This window comes from Anas acuta, chromosome Z (genome assembly GCF_963932015.1).
Source record: "Anas acuta chromosome Z, bAnaAcu1.1, whole genome shotgun sequence".
NCBI lineage: Eukaryota > Metazoa > Chordata > Aves > Anseriformes > Anatidae > Anas > Anas acuta.
Window position 1 is genome coordinate 57,840,117 of NC_089017.1, and position 17,990 is coordinate 57,858,106.

A 17,990-nucleotide genomic window follows, 5' to 3' on the forward strand; every position below is an offset into this window, starting at 1 on the left:
TCTCTAACATGAAAACAGATGTATATTTTCCCTTACATTGTTTCTGTTTTTACAGTTCATCAGTGAGCTTCATCCTTCCTCAGTTTTGAGGAAAATGTTAGATAGAGGCACATATTTATTTATTTATGTATTTTAAATTAATGATTTAAGCAAAAGAGATTTTTGAGAAAAGTGGACCTGGAATTTCCAGTAGATCACAGTGTAATTATGCCATCTACTGCTGCATTTCTGGTATCACATTTGAGTTGTCTGCCCAGGTAACAAATACCACGGTGGGCAATATATAATCTCCCTAGACACGGTGGTTTGGTGTGAGAAAATGTTCTATGGTTTCAGTGTTGAATACCTTTCAATGAGACACTGAACATCAATCAGTTGTTTGTTGTTTCTTTAGTCCCATGAGGATTAATCCCATTTGCAAAGTTTACAGACACTAATGTAGAATGAGATCATTACTTTCTACCTTTTCATGATTCAGCTCCTGAAATAATATCAGATTTGCAAATATTATGTATCATAAATTGACAATCTAGAGAGATTTAAAGGCAATACAATGTGAAGTTTGGATGCAGTAGTCACTGATAATTGGAAGAAAAGGAAGGGGATACCTACTTGAAGTACAATATCCTTAATGTAATTCAAATAATTCAGATGCATACCATCTATAGGACAGTCACTCACCTCTTTCCACAACTCCAGACTTTTTTACTCGAATATTTGAATTCATCTTGAAGTTCATTAAAGATTTAAAACATTTAGTATGTTTCTACTATCTGTCATAGTGATTTGTCTAGTCTGATCTCAAAAGAGTAATGGTAAGTGCTCTCTTCCATTTCCAAAAGACCTGGATGTTAAGATTTTTTATTTTATTTTTATTTATTTATTGTTTCCTTGGGATGTAGTGTAAAACTTTCAGCCTTTAAGATCACTGAGGTTTATAGGGGACCTTAAGAATTTATTCCAATATATGTTTTTCAGCTAACTCTTCCACAATGGAAGATTTTTACCACATCCTTCAAGACTGAATAACCCTAGTTCTTTCAGCTCTTCCAGTTTTCCAACCCCCTGATTATTCTTATTGGTCTTTCCAGATTGCTTACATCTTTTTTTGAATTAGTGCCCAAAACCAGGCATAACATTCAAGCTGAGGGCAATTCCATTGCTTAAATGTGTGAAGAAATTCTCATGGGTGATAAAGCCTGTTCTATTATGCTTTTTCCCTTGGATCACAAACAACCCACTTAACTCCTGGATCTCTTTCTACAGCACAGCTGCATGTGCAGTCATCTGTTACCCTCTGACTGTGCAACTGATTATCTCTAGCATGAAAATTTGCATTTGCTCTTACTGAGTACTGCCTAACCTCTGCTGTAGTGAGTTAGAATTCAGTTAATCGGGATTTTCATACTAATACATTCTTTCAGCTTGGTCTCTTCCAGGTTGGTATTGTCTATAAATTTACTAAACATACCTCTTATTTCTTTCATCCAAGCTAGCAATGAAGTACCAAATAGATCTGGACATGGGAAAGACTTCTATAAAAAGTCAGTCTGTATCCTGTTATAATTTGTCCCAAAACTGCTGATAAATTTGCTATTTAGCTTGTCTTATATGTTTCTCTCTCTTGATACCATATTTCTTACAAGAATGTAATCTGAAACAGCTTTATAATCAAGGCTTAAAGATGAGAAGTTGAGCTACTAATGCTTCCCATGTCTCCCCTATCTGGAAGGGTCTATAGCTTGTTAGAAGAAGGGAGGAAGTGAGATTAACTTGATACTGCTCTATGTGCTACTTTTGTGGTACAGAAATTTTCTTGTTCTACTGTTTGTTTTTTTTTTTTTTTTTTTTTTTTTTTTTTTTTTTTTATGAAGTGGAGGTAAGCTAACAGACCTCTGATTCCCAGGTTCTTTTTCCTTTTTCAATGGCAGACACCATTATTGTTATTGTTGTTGTTGTACAATTCGCAGTTGTCTGGGCTCCTCCAGGTCATTTATGAATTGTGAGAGATAGCTGTTAACAGTTCTGGAGTTGCTTCCTTTGGCTCTTTGAAGGCACTGTCCTCTTCCCTACTCAGACCTAATGCACTATTAGACTGTCTCCATTGTTCATGGGGACTCTGGTCTCAGTATGTTCAAAGATGAATTTCAAAACACTGCCAGCTTGAAAACATCCAACATGCTCTTTAACCTGTGATAGCTGGAGATCTTACCACTCTGTCACTAGGGCTGGTCACACAATCTGTCTGATGATATACTGGGTAAAGAAGGAGGCAAATTGATACTGAATGTGGCAGTCACTGAGGACTGCAAGGCAGCACTTCCTCTCCATTGTGTATCAAACCAACCTGTTTGGTGGTTGTCTTCTCATTAAGTTATTTACAAAATAACTTTACTTTCTCCTTAACTCTTCAAGAATTGGTCTTTCTAGACTTAGTTCTCTTGTGTGTTTAAATTACAAATGGCATTAAAAATAATCTAACTTAATTTCTAAATATAAATTTCTTTTTGAATTCATGGAAAAGCTGAATTAACCAAGTTGGTGTCTTCCAAGCCTTCCTTATCTTTTCATTGCACTGTGAGAACTTGCACTTGTGCCCTTACCATTGTTCCCTTTAAAGGTTACAAGATCTTATTCCCTTCTCTTCTTTTAGACATTCATCCCGTGAGACCTCTGTGACCACGTCTGTAAGGTTATAAAAGTCTACTTTCCTGAAAGCTATTGATTTTTTCCTCTGCCCCTCCCCCCCTTCCCCCCCCCCCCCCCCCCCAGTTTCCTTCCTAAGAACCAGGAGTGTTATTTTTTATTGCTGTTCTTACCTCAGTTACTTTATGCCTTTACTTTCTATCACTTCCAAATTGTGCTGCTGTCCTGTATTTGTAATTAAATGATGTCACTATGTGTAAAAGAACTAGTTTATATCCTGCTCTGTTTCAGTGTTAAACATGCCCATTATCATAAAATTCTGGTGCCTAGATGACGCTGGTGCCTAGTGCCCCACAGAAAGGGATGTGCAGACTGATCTCGCCATCTGAATTTATGTTAGTTTTGTGCTCTGCCACCTTTCTTGTTTTTCTATTCTGTTATTTAGCAGTTTCCAGTTGCCTTATGCCTCCATATAATTTGGATGTAACAGCAAGTATGCTTGAGACATTTTTTCTTAGTTGATTTTCTGCAACAGGATATATTGTTCTAGATTTCCTGTTAAACTTATACAAACTATTTTCCAGCAAGTAAAAAATCATAACTTAAATTATGAATAGTATGCTCTATGTCACTGTGCTTCTTCCCCACTATTCTTGCAACATAACATTGTAAGTAGAGTTGCCCTTTAATTCTTTTAGGGCCTAACGGCAGACTTTTTTTGTAACAGTGATATATGAATGTGAACAAAAGTTGCACTGGAAAAGTGAAAATATATTACTGAATTTTTTCTTTGTGTTTGCTTGCAAAGAGTGTTACAAGTGTTGTCTGCCCTGTACTGACTAAACATATAGGAATGGTGGTGATCAGAAGGGCAGAAAAATAAATATTCACGTTCTTTGTAAATTCCACTGGAGAAATAAGAAAGAAGTAATGGAATTTTCAACTCTTATACCTTCTTCATAGTTTTAACTTAAGCTAATTATATTAGAAAAGTAAGATTTATAGAAAGAATTTGGAAATCTTAATTCATTGCCAGAACAAAAATGAAGTAAACCAAGCTCTGTGGGTGCCAAAGTCACAACGAAGATAAAGATGAAAAAAGTATTAAAACATGGTATTTACACATGATCTCTGATGGGCTGTCTAATAAATGGCAAACCAGTAGATATAAATCAAAGTCAATACCACCTTTTCAATGCAGTTGAGTTGTATATAGCTGTGGGTATAAGTAAATTTATTTATTATATAAATAAATACAGACCTATCTCAACTACATTAGAAGATAGTATTGTATTTGTTATATATCAACTGATTTTCCATATCTGTGAAGGGCCTGGATTCAAATATTCAAAAGGAGTGAATATCCACTCCTTTGCTCTACAGATTCCAGTACAATCTTAAAAAGGAAACAAACAAACAAACAAACAAACAAAAGGTGTTACAAGCAGAAAGAGTGTTTATTTCTTAGGAACACTTCCTCTTAAAACTCTCCCATTTTGAAAATATTTTAATTTCTTGAAAAATCCTAGGAGTATTTTTATATGGGAATACAGTTAGATAAATTGTACTGGAATCTGTAGAGCAAAGGAGTGGATATTCACTTGTGTAGCAATGGAAGCATGGCAGAAAAGGAAGAGTCAATCAATGAACACTGGAGCTTTACTTAAGTATTATGTGTGAATGTGTTTGTGCATTATGTTTGTATGTATGTTAAATGCTTCTGTAGCTGCTGGGACCTGTCATCTCAGAATCCCTAAGACATAGGAAGAAATCTGCAGTCTTAAGAGTGGAGAGGTATGTTCTCATTTTAATATGTTAAATTCATATTAATTTTAACTGTAACTCCTGTAAATACGTAACTGTAGAAAATCATCAAGACACATACACATAGGAAAAAAAAACATAGAAGAAAAAGTTTCTTTAGACATTGATCTCAGTTTTTCTGTAGCCTTAAATTGCTTTTTCCCCTTCCTCCTGAAATACCATGCTATATTGTTGTTTCCATTGACAACCAGGATATGTATTGAAGTAGAGAAAATCTGGAAGAGGCTCATTTGAATGTATCTAATAAACTGTTAGTGGCTTTGGCAGATATGGGATTTATTATTACTATTATTATTATTCATGTAGGTAAAATAAAACTAGTACATTTTCTGTCCAACATAAAACAAACGTGGAAACCCACTGCATATGAAGACATGAGCATCTCTCTTCTAACTGGTGCTAGAAACTATTTTTTAAACGAGCCATTAAATTTTTATTTATTTATTTATTTATTTAAGTAGAAAAGGTTTGGGCTGCTATTATAAAGAGTCACTTACTAGGGTTTATTTTAATTCTTGTTTATGTTTACCTAATTGTTAATTTCATTCCTTTTTAACATGGTGGTGAAGTTTGGATAATGTGAGCTTAGTTTCCTTTAACACTTACTCTACATGATGTTTAGTTCCTCAGTCTGTTCTCTCCTAACCACCTCCTTCATTTCAAAGAAATACATCAGAAAGTATATGATAGTACGCTTTCAAAATAGTGAGGAACGTACCTATTCCCCATGCCTCCTTTTCAAATGAATGTTGAGTGGGTTTGCACATGCATGTTTATATATGTGTTTCTGGATGCACCTTTCAGTGAGAATTGAATTCCACAGTTTATAAAACTCTCCAGGCAGCTACTGGTACTAGTAGTTACTACTAGTAGCTACTAGTACTGAATACAATTAGTACCTACTAGTAGCTACTAGTACTGTTAATACTCAGATATAGAGAATCTATTGCTCTTGAATGGTTTTGATAAATACAGTCTGTGCTTCTCTTGCATGGGAGTTTAATTTGGTGTACCAAGCTAATCCTCTCATTATCTTCAGTTCAGTCCCATGCTAAAGAGACATTCTCAAAGAAGACAAAGCAGTTACTAATTAGCTTTTATGAAGCAACTGACATATCATGAAGAGCAGGTCATTGACTTCAAGATACAAGATCAAGATACAAGAACTTCAATAAATACACTAAGGTGGTAGGTGTGTGGTTGAAGACAATGCATTTTTCTTTTGTTTAAGCAATAGTTTCTTACACCATCAACCTAGTGCTGGAAGGCTGGGAACTGAGAAATGTTTTGTTTGATCTGTTGGTCAAGTTGCCCTCCAATCATATGGGAATTAATCTAGTTGGTCTATAAGCTGAAAACAGTTTACAAGTCCAAAGACAAGTGGTACTGTGATATAAACATTAAACCACTTAAAGATAAAGCTATTATTATTATTATTATTATTATTATTATTATTATTATTATTATTATTATTATTATTATTATTATTATTATTTATTTACTTTTTTTTTGAGTTACATATGTTAAAATTTTAAAATCCAACTTGTCACTTACGTATACGCAAATCTTTTCAGCTGCCCTCAGGAATTTTGGTGGGTCTTTGTTGATGCAGCAGGATTCACAGCAGCATGAACAGCCCTGGCTTAAAAGAAATTTTCAGAGCTGGTCTCCAGTAAGCTGTTTTGGGATCTGTTTCATGGGAAAGGTTGGTCTTGAAGGGAAAGACACTGTTTCTTTGCATTTTCAAAGAATTCAGATGAAATTTTGCTCTAGTTTACATTGTGCTGGAAACTTTGAAAGTAAAATAGTCAGCCAGTTGTGTTTTGCATCTCTTGTTTATAACAAAATGCATCTTATTAGAAAGCAGGGAAGTGTCAGATATAAATGGCAGAAGACTGAGGTAGTAGGGTTGAGTGCTTTAAAGAACAGAGGTGGAGAGCTTGTGTATAAGGAACAGGAGAGAATTAGAAACATTGATAAGGGTCTCCTGTGAACTGAGGGGCTGTACCTAGCCCACTCTGAGGGCACTGACACTGTCACTTCAGCACAGTAGTGCTGCTTAAATTGAGCCAGTGGTTGCAGGTCATGGCAGAAGGGGAAAGAATCTAACTCACTGAGCCAGTACCTCCCCAAGGAGAAGACGACAAATGTAATTCTTGCATAATTCAGTAATTAATTATCTACCATGTTAGAGCTTTCTTTTTCATGCTGATAGATATGGTTAAGCCAGTTGATTGTTGTTTGTGGGTGTTAGGGGAAATGTAGTTACAGAAGACAGTAGCACAGCTTTCCTTGTTTTCTGGATGTACAACTGACCTAATTATTTTATTCTTAGATGCTGGTTATTTTTATATCTGAGTCTGGCTTCTGCTGCTGACAGTCAAAGACTGACAGGATCAAATCCTGAGATATTAAGCCAAATGTTCTGTCAAAGCTGGTAGACCTCTGAGCAGGGTATGAGTGCTGTCCACTTACTGTCTGTTTACTTATCTGATCTGTCTCCAATTCAGTTAAAAAGCAGCTTAGCTGAACACCTGTATATCAGCTAGTTGTTCACATAATCCTCTTCTGATCATGCCTGGAGATGAAACCAGGGTAGAAATGGAGAAAGTCATATGTCTTAAAGGCACTAATAACTAACTGAAGTTGACTGAGTTTAGAAGAAAGTACTCTTTTAATTAAAGTAATTGTACTGGCTTTTTTAAACAGTCAGTTTAAATAAAACTCCCCTTTTACATCCTGAATAGGGAAAAAAAGAGTACGTCCTTTTGTTTGTTTTTATGAAGTATGTTTATTTTTATAAAGTATGTTTATTTTTATAAAGTAAAGTATGTTTATTTTATTTTATTTTATTTTATTTTATTTTATTTTATTTTATTTTATTTTATTTTATTTTATTTTATTTTATTTTATTTTATTTTATTTTATTTTATTTTATTTTATTTTATTTTATTTTATTTTATTTTATTTGTAGTATGAAAAAAGGAAGTGCAATTCCACTGGTAGGAAAGTGAGATGTTGTTCTCCATACGGTAAAAGTGGCCAGAACACAGAAAAACTTGGAAAAGAAATAAGGGAAAGAAGGCATGGCCATGCAAATTAGCTGCTATATTATTCTAAACTTATTTAAGCACTGTGGAGTATTAACAGACAATTTGCACTCCATCTAAAACAGCCTGATGACCTGTAATGACTAGGTTTTGAATCCTGTAATCTGAATTTACTTAACAAGGTAATTAAATATTTAAAGTCAGTTCATTTAGAGGCTAGAATGAATTATCTTTCCACATTGGCAAATTTCTGCCTTTCTATTAGTATGCATGGCTGTACATTTTCAAATTTTTTGTTATAGCTTTTCTTTCAAATCTGTATCTTAGCTTTTGCCATAGCAATTAGGACTGTGAAGAGCTTTTCGTTGTCCTAGGAATTGAGGGAAAAGAAATTACGAAATGCTGAATAAGACAAAACGGGTTTTGTCCTCCTTGTAGCATAGAAAAGCACTAAGGAAAGTTAATTAAGTTCAGGAAATAGACAGCAAGATAATTAAGATTAGGCCTAATTCTACACGGCAGGCATTCTGTGCTGTTTTTGAAGAGACTAAAGGGACATCATGTAGAGAAACTCCAGGCTTTCAGTCAGACTCTTGAAAGATCATTACAGCTGATGTTAAACAGTGAGACAGACTAATGTGATAGGGCATATGTTTTCTTTTACCTTTCTTTAAAAGCGAAATTGTGCCATAAATGTAAACAGGGACTAAATAGACAGTTTATTATAACTGGCAGTGAGATATGTAAGCAAATCTGCTGCTGAAAAACAATAGGTGTTGCTATTTTCGCAACTTCTTCCACCAGACTACAGTGCCATGCTGTACTGCAGTTTATTATGTTCTAGAAAACCACTGAGAAGGATCTTTTGTTTAAATCAGGCATACGGTGTTTGTTTTCCTACTACTGGAGACCTCCAACATTCCTTGTATGATACTATGCACTACCAATGTAGCTTCCTATAACTGTTAGAAAAAGAAAATCCACACAGAGGCTGACATGAAACCTAATTACACTCTTATCCACTTCAAATTTTTATTACTAGGTACATCTTGGAATTTAAAATGATAAATAAATTAAATGGAAATGTGGATTCTAGTTATTTGTTCTTTGAAATGCTTCTGCATTTGCAATGGCAAATCAGTCTCTATTCTTATTAAGCAAATTCAGGTACCAACACTTTATTCTGTATGCTTGTTTTCATACACCAAAACCATCAAAACTTTCTGGGCAATCAGTCCTAGGAAATATTCTATGCTTTCTTGAACATTTTTTCAGTCACTATTATTCGATAGTTTTGATTTTATGCTTTCCTTTGTAAATGGAATTTAAGGTTTATTTTGTATTTATGAGCTGTTAGAAAATGTTGTGTGGTTGTTGCTGTTATTCTACTACCTAATTTCTCTAAAGCCTCCACATAACTGTAAAGTTCTGTTGGATGAGAAGTAAAAGAGCTGGAAAACACTGTATGCTATAAGGTATTTTCCCCTGTATCTCCACACTTACTAACAATAAAAGAGCAAATACGGTATATAAAAATTAGTTTTGTTAATACATTTAAATATATATGAGGCTAAAGAAATAGTAAGATGAGGATGAAAAATAAGCACATGAAATATCTGGTGCATCTGTGTCAAAAACCCAACCCAAACCGATCAAAGAAAAAAATACCGCCCAAACCAAACTAACCCGCAGGCTAATGAAATCATCTCTGTGGTGCTACTGTTGTGGTGTGGAATTAGATTAAATAATAAAATAATCTAATATATTTTGAGTGTGCATCACACATCTCAAATGTGGCAATTTCATATTCTTTTTCTTATATATCATGTGCCTGGACTCATAGCTATATTTAAGCTTTAGCTGTCATCCTAAAAGTGTTTATAGTCATCAATCTGTAGAGAAAACTGATACTATTTCATAAAGGAAACAAGTGCTTCTTTGGAAAAATGTAACCACATATTTAAAATCTTCTTACTCTAACTTAATTTCAATATATTTTTTAAAAACACTCAATTCTACTCTATTTAAGATTGACTACTCTATTTAATATTGGTGATACAAAAACACAGTGATTACTTGGGAGTAATTGAATTTCATATACAGATAAGTAAATGGAGAGTTGTAGCACATAGTTTGTTCATTGTGGGTGATCAACTAAGTAAAACTGGAAAAGATCGGGGAAAGATTGAGGAATTACTGGAAATGAGTTGAAACAGTGGTTTATTTTGAAAACTACTTACCTTAATGACACTGCAACATATCCAGTTGCTGAAACTTTGTGCAGAGGCTGTCCATTGATTATAATTAAAAACTGTCTTCTTTCAATATTACAGTAGATTGTATTTAGTTTCAGTCTAATACAGAATGTTTGAAGAACTCTCTTCTTCTCAGCTTGTCTGATAGTCATCAGACAGAATATGATAGTCATCAGATTCTCTATTTCTAAAAGAACCCAAACCTTAAGCTATTTTAACCTGTAAAATAAAAACTTGTACCAGCAAGCTCACTGAAAATTCTTTTGCTGCCTTGAGTGTCAGTGCTGCCATTTTTTATAGGATGAACTATAGTGTTCATATAAAATGAAATTAATGGACTTCATTACTAGAAACTGAACCTTAAGTGTGTTACTGAACCAGTGTCTCAATAAAAGATTTTTTTTATATGTTACCAGCTGTGCATCGAAGAAGACAAACCTCTCTGCTTGCTATCTGCCTTAACATCCTGATGAAGCCTTGGATTCTTTTCCTCACTCCTGCCATTTGTAACATTCACCATTCTCTTTGACACCCTCTGTACTTTGGATATTATAAGTAGACTCGTTTAGGAAGGGACATTATGATTCTCTGGAGAAGTGGTGTTGAAAGCCAAAACATCTTTGTCTTCAGAAAAGGGGCTCCTAAGGTAAAAGTGCACACTGTTAAAGTGAGAAATTATTGTATAAAGTTTGTGCAGCGGTTCTAATACTTTAAGGTCCTTTATACATTCATATTACACACCTTCTCATCAGATATCTTAATATCTCTACTGTCCTATGTAACAGGACACAAATAAATTCAGCTAATGTAGCTTGTTTGCATACATTGTATTTTCTCTTCATGGTGAAACTTACATTGTTGTCATCACTATCGTTATTTTAAAGTCAGCATTCAACCTCCCCTCTCTGCTTGGAAACTAATTTATTCCCTTCTGAATTTGAAAGTGTTTCTTTTTAGCACTGTAGTTTGTGGGCAATTTGAATTTGGACTCTTCTCTCAGTTAAATAGTTTGTCTTGCTCTTTTGTGTGTGTCTGTGTGTAAGTAGTGTTTCATAGAATCATAGAATGGTTTGGGTTCAAAGGGACTTCAGAGATCATCAAAGATTTCTGAGGATGTCTCCAAAGATGTTTTTGTTACTTTCAGTAGTGCAAGTTGTTTCCTTGGGTTTCTGATCAAATCTTGGACTCTCACATATTTAATGAATGCTTATGTTCACACTGGGTAGATATATTTCTGGTTTTGAAGAAATATGTATCCATTTACTTAAACTAAACCACCCTCACCCCCAAAATAGAATGAAACAACCTCCTGCCTCCCCCCCCCCCCAAAAAAAAAAGAACAAGAAAAAGAAAATCCAACCAACCAACAAAAGCAAAAATAACAACAAGAAACAACCAAACAACCATACAACAACAGCAAACAGAATTTTCTATTTTGTAAATGCATTTTTTTTTTCCCCAGGACATGATTTATCCTGAGAAGATGTTCTGCTGCCCACAGGGTCCCTGGCAGATTCTGTATCATCATTATGGTGCATTCTCTATGCCTGACAGATTTTGTTTGCTGTTGCAGATATCAAGGCCTGCATCTCAGACCTGAATGTTTTATTGAGACAATGTTAATGAGATTTCTTGTGGAGTTATTTCTTTCAAGGGTGACTTGACATATTTATTTGCTTCATGCAGTTGTTGGAAAGCTAAAATTTTAGCTGCTGGCCCAGCTTTGGCTTTTGATTGGCCGTTGTCCCTTGATAGAGTGATGGAAATTAATTCCTGCCTCGGTGGTGTAAACATTCTGCTAGTGAACCACAGAATCACAGAATATCCTGAATTGGAAGGGACCCACAAAGATCATTGGATCAAGCTCCAGACTCCAAGCAGGACCACCCAAAGCTCAGACCCTATGTCTAGGAGTGTTGTTCAAATGCTTTTTGAACTCTGGCAGGCTAAGTGCCAGGACAACTGCCCTGGGGAGCCTGTGCAAGTGCCTGACTATGTCTGGGTGCAGAACCTTTCCCTAACCCCCAGCCTGACCCTCCCCTGTCCCAGCTCCATGCCATTCCCTCGGGTCCTGTCGCTGTCCCCAGAGTGCAGAGCTCAGCGCCTGCCCCTCCGCTCCCCTCGTGAGGGAGCTGCAGGCCGCCATGAGGCCTCCCCTCAGCCTGCTCTGCTCTGGGCCAACAAAGAAAGGGACTTCAGCTGCTCTTCCTATATCTTGCCCTAAAGGTTTATGTCCTTTTTGTACTGTGGTGCCCAGAACTGCACACAGTGCTCAAGGTGAGGTTGCAGAGCAGAGCTGGACAATCCCTTCTCTCACTGGTCTGGCAGTGCAGTGCCTGATGCACCCCAGTGTATGTATGGCCCTTCTGTCTGCCAGGACACCTTGTTGGCTCATATTCAACCAGTTGTCAACCAGAACCCCCGGATCCCTTTCTGTGGAGCTGATCTCCAGCCTCTTGTCCCCCAGTCCATGCACACAGCCTGGGTTGCCTAATCAGAGCTGTAGAATCACCCATCCCTCTAATTTGTCAAGATCTCTCTGCAAGGCCACTAACCACTCTTGAGTAAGACAACTCGTCTTATTTTAGTATCATCCACAAACTCATTTAGTATGCATTTGAGTACTGGATCCAGATCATTTATAAAAACATTGATGAGAACGGGCCCTAAAATAGAGCCCTGGGGAACCCCACCTGAGCCTGACTGCCAGACAGATGTAAACCTTTGAGCCCAACCCATCTGCCAAATGTTCACCCATTTTATTATGTACTTGTCCAGCTATATGATAGGCATTTTCTCCAGAAGGATACTGTGAGAAACAGTACTGAGAGCTTTGCTGAAATCCAAAAGATCATGTCTACTGGTTTCCAGTTGTCAACTAGGTTCGTGACCTCATCTTAAAGGAAAATTAAATTAGTTAAACAGAACAGTCAACTGTTGTCAAAAACACCCTGTTTCTGAAGTGTTGAAAAGACTTGTATTTGATTTGTGCAGAGAACATTTGCAGGACATTCTCATTCTCAAAGTCTGAATGAAGCCTGCAGCATGATGTCCTGCATGCTTTTGCTATGGTGGTGATAAATGTGGTCATGGTGAACTTTGCTTAATCCTCTCTGACAGACGCTGTTATCCTCACAACAGAGTCATTACAGGGAATGTATATTTTCATTTCAGTTATGTCAGTGCCTCTGAAACAGTGGCATACAGTATTCTGTTAGTGATGGTGAGGGCAGCAATCACACATCCTGCACTTGTCTTGATCCTGCCTCAGGGTTGGTTGAACATGAATCAGTTCATGAATGCAATGGGTTCCTCTTTCAGATTAAATCTGAGGTCTTATTAGAGCTGGTTTATTTTAGCATGCTGGGTTGGTTCATACATTCATATTTTAACCAAATAGGTTACAATGTAAAATATGGTGTGTTTAATGACTGAGAAGCTGAGTTGTGTTTCTTTGTGTTTTATTCATCTGACATACTGTTCTTGCATAAGCAGTCATAGCAAGGTCTGTCAGCCGATGAATTACTTTCCCTCCTTCTCCCCCAAACTAGAAGTACTCTCAATTTCCAAAAAGCATTTGGTTTTTGCTGCTATCATTGTGTTTCATGGAATGCATCACCAGCTGCTCACTGTGTGCTCAGTATCTTTGGTCACGTGTGGTAAATGTGTAGTAGGCTTGACTTGAAAGTCAAACCCAGCCAGAGCCGGATTGCTGTTCCTAAGTAGCTTTGAATAATTTAACATAGAATTTTGTGTCTCAGCAACTTCAATGTTAAAATGGACTGTGACTGTTTTCCCATTTCATAATAGATCTGGATGCTCAATATCTAATCCTTATTAGAATATCAGATGTGAATAATCTTATACTCTTAGTTTGTCTTCAGTCTTCTCAATTTTTTCCTTGTTCTCTCTGAAGTCATGGAAAGAAATCAGTTAATATACTTTTTGTTTTCCTTTTCAGATCTTTTTGGTCTGCTGTTTTAGATACAAAGTCAACAACGTTCATCTCTCATGCTTTTTACTGTAGTGATCCTTGAGAAATGGGAATGTTACTTCCTCAGGCAATTACCAAAAGGTTCCTTAGGGTTCTCTGTTGTGACTTTCAAAATCTTACTTAAAATTGGTGTGACTGGTACCTCCTGTTACTGAATCTTGGTAATACATTCAGTATAACCAACACCACTTTATAAGGCAAACAGCCATAATATGTGAGTGGGCTGATCACATATCATCCCCCTTCTCTCCCCTTTTTTCCATACTGTGATAAGACTATGTGCCCACTGGCATTGCCACCAGGATTTGGTGGTTTATGTTAAAGAACAGATAAGCCTCCTGTCAGCATTGCAATAAGACCATCAACATTGTGAAAGTCCAGGATGTGCAGGCATCCATCATGAAACAGGGAAGTGTAACAGCACATGAGATATGGCCTGTAAAATCAGGCAGTAGCAAATCCTGAGTGGGAGTTGAACCAGAACTGGTGCTGGATAGCAAAAGTGGTGATGGCCAGAGACACCTCCACCTTCATTTTCTGCCTCAGAGACTTGAGCGATTATTGTATTGTGTTCTGATTATTAAGAATTTGTCCCAAGCTGCAGAGAGTCTTGATGACCAAACGACAGGTTCTAGATAATAAGAAAGCCATGCTACTTTCTAGAAATTCTGTGTAGTTCTAAGCTATGGTAATTGCTAAAGGTTCTGTGTAACAAAAAGCTATGCTAATAATAGAAGTTATGGATTACAATAAGCTACACTGATTGCTAAAGCTTTTATGTAGTAATACATCTCTGATTACAACCACAGTCCTGTGACCAGTCCTCATCCTACCAAGGATCCCTAAAAGAACCTGTCCATCCTCTGTAGTGTTGTGTGACATTCACATATTTTTTAACTTTGCAAACAATGACTAATCTGTTCATGACTCTCTTCTCTCTTTTGGTATGAATGACCTATAGAAATTGCTCACAATGACTTCTTTTTCCACTTGCTCTATTACTTCCATAATTCTAATAAAACAAAAATATTCAATAAACTGGGTGCTGTTTTGATTAAGCTGTTTCATCTACTTTAGTGCACAATATGGAGAGGATACGCTGGTTCTGTAATAGGACCTGTAAATATACTAATGTGTAACACATTAATACTAGAGATGCCAGAAGGTATTATGAACTCTGGCTGAGTGTTGTTAGTGTTGGTGACTTTGTTTGCTTGTCTTTCATGTATTGTGTGACTTAAGTGCTTTTTCTTCTGCCCAAAATCCTAGAAGGTCTATTTTTTTTTTTTTTCTCCAGAATTTTGCTCATTATTTGCATTGTCCTTGTGGTTTATTTTTTTTGCAGGCAGCTAAGAATTATGCAGCCACTCGCTTGGCTTTCCCAGGTGGGATAGGGGAGACAGCTGGAAAGATGAAAGTGTGAGAACTCATGGTTTGAGATGAAGACTGTACGCAGGGTAAAGCAAAAGCCACAAGCACAAATGAAGCAAACCAAGGAATTCATTTGCTGCTTCCTATCTGCAGGCAGGTATTCAGTGACTTCCAGGAAAACAGGGTTCAGCACATGGGATGGTTCCTTGGGAAGACAAATGCCATCACTTTGACTGTCCCCCGTTTCCTCTGTCTTTACCTCAGCTTTTATGGCTGAACATGATGACACATGACATGGGACATCCCTCTGGCCAGTCTGTGCCAGCAGTCCTGGTTTTGTCCCCTCTCAGCTACTGCTGCACACCCAGCCTCCTCATTGGCAGGGCAGCAGCATAAGCTGAAATATCCCTGGCTCCGTGTAAGCACTTCTATACAACAACTAAATCATCTGTGTGTTATCAGCATTATTCTCATCCTAAATTGAAAACAGCATTGTACGAGCTCATATGTAGAAAGACAACTCTATCTCTGCCAAAACTATGACAGTCCTAATGTTGCATTTGTAAGACTGAATAATTTTGTCTTTGGCTGCAATTTTTTCCCTATTTCTTAGCTTTTTGTAGCTTCACGGGTTTACTGGTGCCACACTGTGTATTTGGCATTTAGTTTATTGTTTGCCTGCTGCTGCCTTGTCTTTGCATCTGGTGTTAGTCCGAGTTTTACAAAACATTTATTAATGCTATTTTGCATTGCATTAATGTTATAAAGTGCAAAATCTTTCCTCCAAGACATTTTTGAACTTTCATAGTATGTGACTTTTTCTTCTCTACGAGCTGTAGCACAGTCATTTCCCTTGACAGTGACCATGTGGCCCATTAGGCAGGGCATGTTTCATTTTCTTTACAACAGCTCAAGCTGTTCATTTTGTTCATGTCTGTAGGTTTGCATTTATGCTTTTCCTTTTGCATAGCTTCTGCATTACTTTTTTGCCTCTACTGTGTGATTAACACATCTCCTCTGTTTGTGTGTTTCATGTAGTAAAGAAATCTTTTTCTTTCAATTCATAACAATACATGCTTAAGGGGAAAAATGCTATTCACACAAACCTTTTTGTTGGCCAAAAGTTTTGTTGGTACAGTCACAGTCTGTGCATGTCTTTCAGGTCTCATACTAGTATTTATTTATTTTTTTTCCATTCCACTTCAGCATTAAATGATTGCAGGGTGTAGTGGGTTTATGTGGCAAGGTTTTGGTAGCAGGGGGCCATAGGGGTGGTTTCTGTGAGAAGGATCTAGAAGCTGCCCCATGTTTGGTAAGAGCCACACTGCTGACCAGAGTTGAGCCAATAAGTGATGTTGTTTTGAGCCTCTGTGAGAGCATATTTAAGACAGGGAAAAAAATGCTGTGCCACACAGCAGCTGGGAGAGTGAGAGGGGTGAGGAACAGCCTTGCAGATGCCAAGGTCAGTGTAGAAGGAGGGGGAGAGGTGCTCCAGGCGCCGGAGCAGAAGTCCCCTGCGGCCTGTGGTGAGGACCATGGTGGAGCAGGATGTCCCCCTGCAGCCCATGGAGTACCACGGTGGAGCAGGGTTCCATGCTGCAGACCGTGGAGGAGACCACGGTGGAGCAGGTGGCCCTGCACCGATGGAGGCTGCCGCCTGTGGAAGACCCCTGCCGGAGCAGATTCCAGGCCGGACCTGTAGCCTGTAGAGAGGAGCCCACGCAGGAGCAGGTGACCTGGCAGGAGCTGCTGCCCGTGGGGGAGCCAGGTTGGAGCAGTTTGCTCCTGAGGGATGAACCCCGTGGTACAGACCCATATCTGGAGCAGCTCTGGAAGAGCTGCTGCCTGTGGGAAGCCCACGCCGGATCAGCTCATCAAGGACTGCATCCCGTGGGTGGGACCTCACAGCACAGGGGACGAGAGTGAGTGAGAAGGAGCGGCAGAGAAGAAGTGCTGTAGACTGACCATAACCCCCATTCCCCTGTTCCCTTGCGCCGCTTGGGGGGGGGAGGTGGAAGAGGGTGGATGGGGGGGGGGGGGCAAGATGCTTTTGGTTTCTTTTGTTTCTCCTTTCTCTAGCTTGTTAGTAATAAGCAATAAATCTTACTGTCTCCCTATGCCGAGTCTGTTTTGCCCATTACAATAATTGCTGCATGTTCTCCTTGTCCTTATCTCAACCTTTAAGCCTTTTTCATCGTATTTTCTCCCCATTCCTCTTGGAGGAGGGGGAGTGAGAGAGCGGTTGTGGTGGAGCTCAGCTGCCCACTTGAGCAGAACCACCACACATGGCTATAATGAAACATGATCTGTCCATTCAGAGGTAAAGAAAGCTCTGCCAGAACTGTGCCATGCTCTAGAACCAGGAGGTGGGTTTCTGATGATGTGTAACAATGAAAGACCAGATGGATGGGCCCATCTCAGGTGCTCTTAAATACCCACACTGCCATCAAACGTGAAAGACTTTCCTGCTGGGTGAATGCATCTCTTTGTAAGAAGGTACTACTGCCTCCCAACACAACACAGAGATAGCTGTCTGCTGCAGAAAACTCAGCACAGGCCCTGAATCTTGCCTTTGTCATTGGACTCTGTTCACAAGGATACATAACCATGACACAGTCTCCATCTGTGCTATTTACCTTGAACTGTTTCTTTAATCTATGGAGTTATTCTGCTACTATTTAGCCATACTGTTACAAATAATTTGTAATGGTTTTGCTCTCTTCTGAGGTAAAAGTTGCTATACATTGAAATGAAACACTTGAAATGAGGCTCCAAACTCTAAAAAAAATATTTTTAGGTTACATTCTGCAAGGACTAGGATCCTATGGAATATGGAGAGGTAACTCTCCT